Raw genomic sequence first — 9,397 nt, 5'->3', positions numbered from 1 at the left:
CTTTGGATGGATTTTCCTGGTGAGTGATCCCTTTGGATGGATTTTCCCAGTTCTGCCTGTCCCTTTTGTTTGACCTGCTGGACCCCCCCAAACCCAGGGCACTGATTCACCTCCCAGATCTCCTCCACTGCCCTTGGCCTCTCACCTCCACCTGTGCCCCCAGGTCTATCCCAGTCTTTTGGCTTTACTGGGATAATTTCACCCACTGGGATTGACAAGAGATTGCTCAGAGGCGGAGCAGAAGCCTGACCAGCTCATCACACCAGCACTTAGACACTGTAGTCTTGGATTTCGACACCAAACTTTCCCAAGGAAGGAATTTAAATCCCAGGAGAGGCACATTTGACGCTGGTGGCACTAATCCTGCTCGGAAACACTCTGGTGAGGGATGCACAGCTCCAGGGCTTATCCCAAGCCCTCGGCTTCCCAACCAGACCCCCTGATCCCTCCTGCCCACTCACACCTCTGACACAGGAATAGGAGCTGCCTTTTCCCCTCTGAATCCCAAGCCCAGCAGTTCTGAAGGATACAAGGTGATCCCTGGGATGGGACAGCACAGAGAGCTCAGTGTTCCCAGTGCTCCCAGTATAGAGCACTGGAATCCCCCACAGGACTGCCCTGTAAAGCCTCGTGGTGCCAGGATTTGGGATCCACAGCTCCTGCTGGTTTTTCTGGGTGTGCACGGAGACACAGCACTGTCCTCCTGGGACTGTCCCTGCTGTGTACAAACAATTAACAGGCTCTGATTAATGGGATCCACAATGTTGGTGGGCAGAGCCAGTGGGGAGGGGGGGGGGCCTTGGGGAGCCAAAGGACAGCTGGTGCCTTTTTGCATCAGTGATGAAAGAATAATTAACTGCTGGGGTTTCCCTGCGCTGTGACCATCCCAAATGTGGGATAGAAGCAATGTGGGGAACACGGTGGTTTATTGTTGTTTGTGTTATGGTAGGGCTGCCACAAACACCTCGTGGGCTGCAGCCCTTGAGACGGTGAGGACCCCCAAACTCACCCAGATTTGGGTGGCAGGGAATGGTGCTGATCCTCCAGTGACAGAGATCCCATGCTGAGGAAGGCAGGACATGCCCAGATTTTTATTTTATTTTATTATTTTGATTTTTATTCCTGCTTCTGCCCATTGGCATTGGTGATTTTGGGGGGTGGGGACCCCGGTGAGGAGTTTAGGGGGATCACAGGCAGGAGGGCAGAGATGGGGAGGAGAGGGAAGGTGTTGGGGGTGCAGAAGAAGGAGCTGCTCCAGCAGAAGAAGCTGCTGGCGGAGAAGGGGGATAATTATAGCCCGGAGCAGAGCTCAGCAGCCCCAGGTGCACGTCAAGCACTCGAACTGAGGCATCTTTAAAAATCTGTGAGGGATGGGGAATCTGTCTGGTTGTGTGAAGCATCTGTGGCTCCTCCAAGCAGCTTTTCCATCGCCTGCTCCCGCCAGGCTCTGCCGGAGCCGGAGGTCCCCGGCCCCGGGGGCGCTTTGGGGCCGGTCCCATCCTTGGCAGGCGCCGCTCTCCCAGCTCGGCCTTGCAAAACCCGGCTCCCCAACCCCCCGGGCTGCTCAGGCGGGGTCGGGGCTCGGGCTCATCCTTCCTGCCCCATTCCTGAGCGTTCCCGGTGGTCCGGGAGTTTAAGAGTTGCTGATCCTTCTGGGCCTATTTTTTATATCAGGATAAGTCGATTGAGTGGGATGCAATGTTTTGGCCATTGCTCAAGAGTCTGGCAGTGCTAAGGTGGTGTATGAGGGGGTTAAAGTATCCTGGAGTGTTGGAGAAGTTTCTGGCCACATTTTGTTTAGGTTTGGTGAGGGTGTGTGTGAGTTCTGATAATTCTAATGCCAGAATAATGCCTGATGTTGTGATGATGATGGCTGTGGGTTTTGTGACCAGCGGTAGGGTCATAGGAGGGGTTTTCGTAGGGGGGATGGAAGAGGTGATTAGTAATCCGGCCATAGCACTTCCAAGAGCGAGACGGGTGACTGGGTTGGCGACTGCCGGCTCGTTTTCACTGATGGGGGCTGGTGCCGGACACCGGTTCCCCTCTCTGGCAGCTCTTGCAGCAGAGCCGAGGCAGCGGAGCCGAAACGAGCCCGAGCAATTAAAAGCGCCGGCGGCAGATGGTCGCTGCCGTCTGTCTCCGCCGCCGCCTCCTCGCTCTTCCCTTTCCTCATCCTCCCTCCCGGCTCCTCTTATTCCTGTTTTTCGCTGACTTATCCCCCACCTCGAGGGCTTCCCAACCCTTCCCCTGCTCTCCCATCTCCATTTTCTCCCCGAACTGAGGTGCACGGTGCAAACCCAAAGCCCCAGGTGCTGAGGGGAGGAAACGCCTCCGTACGGAGGGAAACTGAGGCACGAAGGGGGCTGGGAGCTGCTGCTTCCATCCGACCTTCCCATTCCAGCTGCAGGGATGGAGCCACGTGTTTTGTGTCCTTGGCTCCAGCTCAGAGCATCTTTTTTTGACGGAGCTGTAAATTCTAGGTGAGACAAACGAAGGTTAAAATGTCCATAAAATCAGCCTGGTTGAATAGTTTCTATTTTATCCAGGCTCCCTCTACACTCCCAAACTCCCCCCGTGACTCACAGCCCCCTTTCCCACCCCAAACTCCCCCCTTGATCCACAGCCCCTTCCCCAACTCATGGGTTGTACTCAGCCCCAGGGGGGTTAAATTTCCAGGTGGGGCAGCAAAAACGGAGCCCAAACTCTCTGAAAAGGCCACGGGCTTTGCGATCCCGTCTCCCGAACACGAACATCCCCCGCGTGCCCCCCTCCGCGGGGACCCCCGCGGGCCGCATTCCTCGGCGGTCCCTTTCTCAGCGTCACCGAGCCGAGACCAAGCCCCGGAGGGGGGACGATCCCGGCTTTATCCCGGGCTCAGAAAGCCGCATTGTTCCTTCGGAGGGGTTGGTTTCTCGGGTTGTTTTGTCTCTTCGCCTCCTCCGCGGTCTCTTTGGCGCTGCCAGTTTTGTTGGGCGCCCGAAGCTCCTCCCGGGTGGCAGCGGATAATCCCGAGCCGGACAATGGAACGTGCTGCTGTCCTGGCAGCGGCTCCCAGCGCCGACAGCCGGGGGGATACTGGGAGGGACGGGACGGGATAGGGGACGACAGGCGGTTGCTGTTTGGATGGTTTCCCACGTAAAGGCTGAGCTGGGTGGGCGTTTCCACTGGAAGATGCTCCAGGAGGTCACTGAAAGGGCCGGTTTTGGGGTGTGTGGGGGTGTCCCCGGTGGATCCCGAAGCTCTGAGCGCTGTTGGACAGGGAGGAAAGTCCTGTTTGCTGAGGTCTGAGTAAATCCTGCCCTGATCCCATCAAGTGTTGCTTGATCCCAGCACTGGATCTGGCTTCTCTTGGCTCCAGACAGTGCTGGAGCTGCAGTGGAAGGGATGGGGCACAAGAGGGGAACCCCTGTTTTGCAATAGAAGGGTCTTGGAACTGAGGAAAGGAGGAGAATCCAGAAACACGGGAGGATGGAGCAGGTACAAAGACAGACCCCAGTGCACAGTGAGCCCCCCTCTGGATGGGATCACCTCCCATCACATCTCCCCTCAGCACAGCCACCTCCTGCTGTCACCCCTGCCCGGGGAAGCAGTCTCAGGGATGAAAATCCCCCTTTCCCAGCTCCTCGCAGAGCTGCAGCACATCTTGCCTTGCCTGAAAAATCCTCCTCTCCCGACATCTTGCAAAGCTGCCTCAGGGATGCTCAAGGCATGATCCCTCATCCCTGGTGTGAGTGGGACACACAAGAGCTCATCCCAGGAGATGCTGCCCAGGCAGGAATACTCCTCAATCACTGATTCCTCCTCTTGGCCCCTTTGCATCTGGGCTGGGTCTGTGCTGTTGGATAGGAGACAAGAATCAGCCCAGGGGCTAATAAAGGGATTGTTGGTGCCTTTGTTGGTGCCAGCTCCAGTGGGGAGCCCGGCTCTTCCCGATGGGAAGCTGAGCACAGCGGGGAGGGGGAGGAGGGATGGTATCCAGGCTCTTCTCTCCAGCTGTGCTTCACATTCCTCAGGGCTTGCTCTGTCATCAAAACGCAGTGAAAACCCCTTGCTGGGGGGCTTGGAGGGTTGGGGGGCCCGAGGGAGAGAGGGGAGCGCAGGGCAGGGCAGCTCAGCTCATCCCAACTCGCCTGTCTTCACGTGGGTGATCGTTTCCAGCCGAATTCCTGGGATGGGATTTTTTTTATCAGCTGCTTTAGTCCTCCCAGTGACCTCTCCCAGCCTCGAGCCCTCCAGTGTTTTACCCCTCCAGATGTTTTACCCCTCCACCTGTACAGCTCCGATGGGGGCTGGACCATGGATGGAGACGTCCCGTGGCAGGTGAGATGCAGGAGAACCCGTGGAAACACCTGGCCAGGGGATCCAAAGAGAAAAATCCAGCTGTGCCTGGGGTCTGAGTCCCTCAGGCAGATGTTTTGGGTTTCTCTTGGGCCAGGGGTGTTCCCAGGACACTGAAGGGTGGGTTTGAGCCCTGTACAGGGCAGTGGGTGTTCCCACAGCACCTCCTGCTTCGGGACACCTGAGGGAGGACACAGAGCACTCGTGTGTGTGATGCTGGCACTGAGATCCAGTGGGAAGTGCTGAGGTGGAGCTGCAGGGGAAAATTCCCAGGAGGAAGGAAAACCCAGGTGGGATCTTTGCCCTCTGCTGCTCTCCAGGAGTTGTGGCTCAGCCCACACAGCCGGATGAGCTCGGGGAGGGTCTCTGGGAACACGGTGGGTGTTTCATGAGTTCCAGGGGAAGGTCTCTGGGAACACAGTGAATGTTTCTGGGATGAGCCGTGCCAGCTCCCAGCTCAGTGTGTGCTGTGCTGCAGCGCTGCCAAGCCCTGCCCAGCCTCTGGAACCAGCACAGTGCCCACACAGCTCCGTCCCTGCCCGTGTCCTTCACCCCAGGTGGCCAGATCCTGCTCCTGGAGGGGCTCCAGCCTGGGAGGTGAGGGATTTGGAGGCTTGATCCTGGTCGAGGGCAGAATGCAGCACTTGGTTTGATACAGGAGAGCAGCTGGGGTGGAGGGGATGGGACAGAGTCTCGCTCTCAGTTTGATGATGTTTGTCAAGGTGGTTAGTTGGGACACAGGAAGGAATTTTCATTTCCTCCCAACTCCAAAAGGAAGGAGGGAGCAGGGTGAACACACCACCCTGGGTGGATCCATCTCTCCATGCCTTGCTTCCCGAATCTGCACTGTGGGGCTGATGGACCAGTCCTGCCCCAAGTCCAGTTGTCAGGTGAGGCAGGAATCTCACAGCCTGAGGCTTTTCCCCCCTTTTCCTCACTCGATCCAAGTGGATCATTAACACATCACCTCCCTCCCCCTCAGCTCTGCTCTGCTGCCCAGGGCTGACCCGGCTGTGGGGAGGAGATGCCACAGGGACTGGGGGAAATCCAGGCCAGGGGAGCTCAGTGCCCCATGGGGCAAAGCTGAGAGGGAGATTTGGGAACCGTTGCGCCTGGAAACCTGTGGAAAGCAGCGTCCTGGGGAAGAAGGGGTGACGTCAAAGGCAGTGCTTAAAATATACCCAGGGCAGAATCACATGGCAGCTGAAACAGGAGCTCCAAGGACGAGTCCCGTGGGAGCCTCAGGGATGTGGTGGGAAGCATCCCACCAGCTGGAGCTGCTCCCCGGCCCTTGCCATGACCAGGGAGCTGCTCTGGCAGGCTGGGGACAGCAGGGAAGAGCTGGGGACAGCAGGGAAGAGCTGGGGACAGTGGGAAGGGCTGGGGACCACAGGTGGCCGCCTGGTTGCCATCTGCTCCCAGCAGTCAGGGCTGCGGCTGCACAGCCCGGGGCAGGGATTTGGGAGACTTCTCTTGAAAGCAGCTACTGGTGGGGACCAGCTGGGTGACATTTGGCTGCTTCTCATCAGCTGGGGAGAAAATGAGCCCGGGTGCCAAGTTGCTGGGGGTTGTCTCCCCGGGGAGGGAGGAGGAGGATGAGCAGCTCGGCAGGGTTGGCTCAAGAGCCCAGGACATGCTTTTTCTCCCCAGGATATGTGGATTGGGGTGAAAATCCTCTGGTTTTGGTGCTTTGAGCCCTGCTGAGTCCACCAGGTAGGTTGCACAGTCAGAGTGAGAATCAGAGGAACAAACCACGTGAGGGTTTGGGAATTATCAGCCAGAACCAGAGCAAATTCCCTCCCTGCTGGGCTGTGCTCTCCCTCTGGGGCTCAGGGAGGGGACATGTGTCACACTCAGAGAAACTGGCCCAGTCAGGCTGAGATCTCTCTTTATTGCTCCAGGAACGAGCAGCAGTAGCTGGGCAGGGAGATCTGGAGCTGAGCAGCCCTTTGGAGGGGTTTTGTTTTCCTTTCCAAGGACAGAATGTCCAAGGATCCTGCAGCTCCCTGGGGTGCTGAGGCCGTCCCAGATCCCTCCTCAGACCTCTGTGCTGAGTGGAGAGGGCTGGATCTGGCTGTGAGGGAGGGATTTTGGGGTCTATCCCACTGCAGATCCTCCAGGGAGAAGGAGATGGCTCAGCCAGGGCGTGCAGGCAGCGAGGGGCAGGACGGTGTGGGGAGCAATGTCATCCAATCTATAGGCAAAGCCCTAAAAAAGTGCTCTGAGATCACTCAAATCCCTTCCAAAACTGCACCCAGGGCACCAAAAACACCAGGAAATGCTGTGACAGTTTGAGCCAGTGCAGCACCACCCAGCCCTGGTGCTCCTGAACTCCCTGTTGCACAATGTGGCCTCAGCCGTGTCCAACCCACTGGCATGGGAAGCAAATTAAGACCAGAACTCAGGAGCAGCAGCTCTTTAAAACATGTCCCGCTGCTCAGAGCCCTTCCCAGGGGCCGTGGGACATGGTTCTCATTCCTCTGCCTGGGCTGGGGTTTATTATTTTCCCCTCTATTGTGCAGAGTCCCCTTTATTCCCTGCATGCCTGTCCCCCCAGGGCTGAGGGAAGCAGTGTGGTTTTCTTCTTGTGCTCAGACATAGCTTATTGCCTGCTCCCAACCACCCTTTTGTCTTTTAAACATGATCTCCAGGTCAAAAATAGATGGTCCCTTCTCCTTCCAGCCCTGGAGACCAACAGCCAACAGGTGAATGCAGGGAGGGACATCGAGGCCAGAATCATTAAGGTCACTAATAAATGGTTTTAAAGGTAATTTTTTCCATGATTCCTGATGTTTCCAGCTGGGGCTGTCTGGCATCAACCCCTTTTTGAAAGACATAATACCCTGTAGGTCTGTTATCCCACTTTTGGGTGACCCAGGAGGTTTGGGAACGCTTGGAAGTGCCAGCAGTGTGGGCTCAATGGTCTCTGGCTCAAGGTGTCCCTGTGTGTCCCTGTGTCCCCCTGTGTCCCCTCGTGCTGATGAGGCATCCCTGGGATGGGAGAGGCAAATTCAAGGGGAATATCCTGGTGGGAATCCTGTAGCCTCGGGCACATCCCTTTCCCTCAGGGGATGGGGGAACATCCTGGCACAGCGAGGTGGGATTCTTGGGTGGAAAATGCTCCGTAAGAGCCAGAAATTCCTGTGCTCTGAGTCAGGCCAGGCTCTCCTTTCCCAGGGGCTGCTCCTTTCCCTCTGGTTTAGCGGCTCCGGCCTGGAATGTGCCGTGACAGGCCCTGGCTTTGTGGGCAAACACGGCCTTAGAAACCGGAGGGTTTTATCCCCTGCAATTATTATCACTTGGATGTAGGTCGGCTTGACAGCTTAGGTGGAAAATCATCTTCGGAGCGTTCCAGCAGCTCCACGCTCACTGTCCTGGTAATTCCCACCCTGTTCCCCCTGGTTTAGGGGGGAAAGTCGGGTTCAGGAGCTGTTTCACCAGCAGAGGTGAATTATTAAGGCAGGAGTCTCCTCCCAAAGGCACAGGGGGGGCTGGGGGGAGATGGGATGGGAAATGCAGCTCCCCGTGCTGGCAGCTCCCTGCCGATGCTCCCAACCGCCCAGGGGAGGGATGCATTCATCCCTGCTCTCTGAAGGATCCATTCATCCCTGCTCTCTGTCCATCCCGGCTCGTCTGTCTGTCCCTCCCGGCTGCAGGGAAACGCAGGCTCTGCCGCATCCCTCCTGGGAGGGACCGTGCCATCCTCTCCCGCTCTCTCTCGGCCTCCCCGCTGTATTTTTCCCCTCCCGAAATCACAACTTCCACCCTCCTAAAAAGCCTCCCCCGTGCCGAGCCCCCTCCCCGGGCCCGGCGCTATGAATGAACGGTTGGTGGCCCCGCGATGCCATTTCCATGGTGACAGATGGCAGCGGGAAATGCGGGGATCAGGGTCACATGAGAGCAGCGGTAAATTCAGGAGGTTATTTATAGGCTGCTGCTCCAGCGTTTATGGAAATGCGTCTGCCTTGGCCCGTGGAACGAGCCCTTCACCAGCTCTCCGGGGCACTGCTCTTCCAGGAGAGACATTACTCATGCTCTGCTTTAATCCAGACTGTTCCTGCTGCTCAGGCTGGGCTTGGAAAAGTACCGGGCAGAGGGTTTGGGGGATTTTTATTTTTATTTAGTTTTTTTTAAGCCTCAGTCTCTGAATCAGCCTCAGCCAAACGCAGCCGTAACCTTCTCGCGTCTGCCCGCGGCATCTTCTGCTGTCTTCTGCTCAGCGTTGCCATGGGCCACAACCTGGGATTTTGGGCATGGAAAGGTCCCTGGCAGAGCCCAGATCCAGCCTGGCTTTTAGCACAGCCTCTGTTTTTAGCTCTGATACAGCTGGGAATCTTTGCCTCAGTTTACCGAGCAATGAACCAACTCTTGCCTCAGTTTACCAACCAACATGACTTTGGGACTTTGTGGCCATTCAAAGGGAGTTCTTTAAATCCACAGGGGAGGGTTTCTGACACCTCAGAGTGTCACTGAGTCACCCATGCTCCAGGAGCTGCCCGCTCCCCATCTCCAACAGGCTCCTCCCTGCTGGGATGTGCAGGAGCAGAGGAGCTCAAAGGCTGGTTCAGCCCCTCTTAATGAGGTTCCTTGATTTCTCTTTGCTTAAGATCCCCTTAATCAGGTCGTTGGATCTTCTTTTGGTTAATCTGGGTGTGCAGGGAGGTTCCTGCTGCTGCCACTTCCAGCCCAGGGCTCTGCAGCTCCCCTTCCCAGCCCTCCCAGTTCGTGCCCATCTCCCATGGAGACAGTGCCTGGATGTAACAAAACTCCCCATCTCTGGAAATCAGAGAATTATGGAATCACAGAGTGGTTTGGTTTGAAAGAGATCTTAAGGATCATCTCCTTCCACCCCCTACCATGGGCAGGGACATCTTCCAGTTTGCTCCAAGTCCCATCCAACCTGGCCTTGGACCCTTCCAGGGATGGGGCAGCCACAGCTTCTCTGGGCAACCTGTGCCAGGGCCTCCCCACCCTGTCCTCTGTGTGTCCCCACCGATGTCCTGGATGTCTGTCCTGTCCAAGTCTCCCTTTCCCAGCCTGGGCATCATCCTTCCCTTCC

The sequence above is a fragment of the Corapipo altera genome, unplaced genomic scaffold, assembly GCF_003945725.1.
Source record: "Corapipo altera isolate COAL_440 unplaced genomic scaffold, ASM394572v1 202, whole genome shotgun sequence".
In the NCBI taxonomy this organism is placed as follows: Eukaryota; Metazoa; Chordata; class Aves; order Passeriformes; family Pipridae; genus Corapipo; species Corapipo altera.
This window is presented reverse-complemented; position numbering follows the sequence as displayed.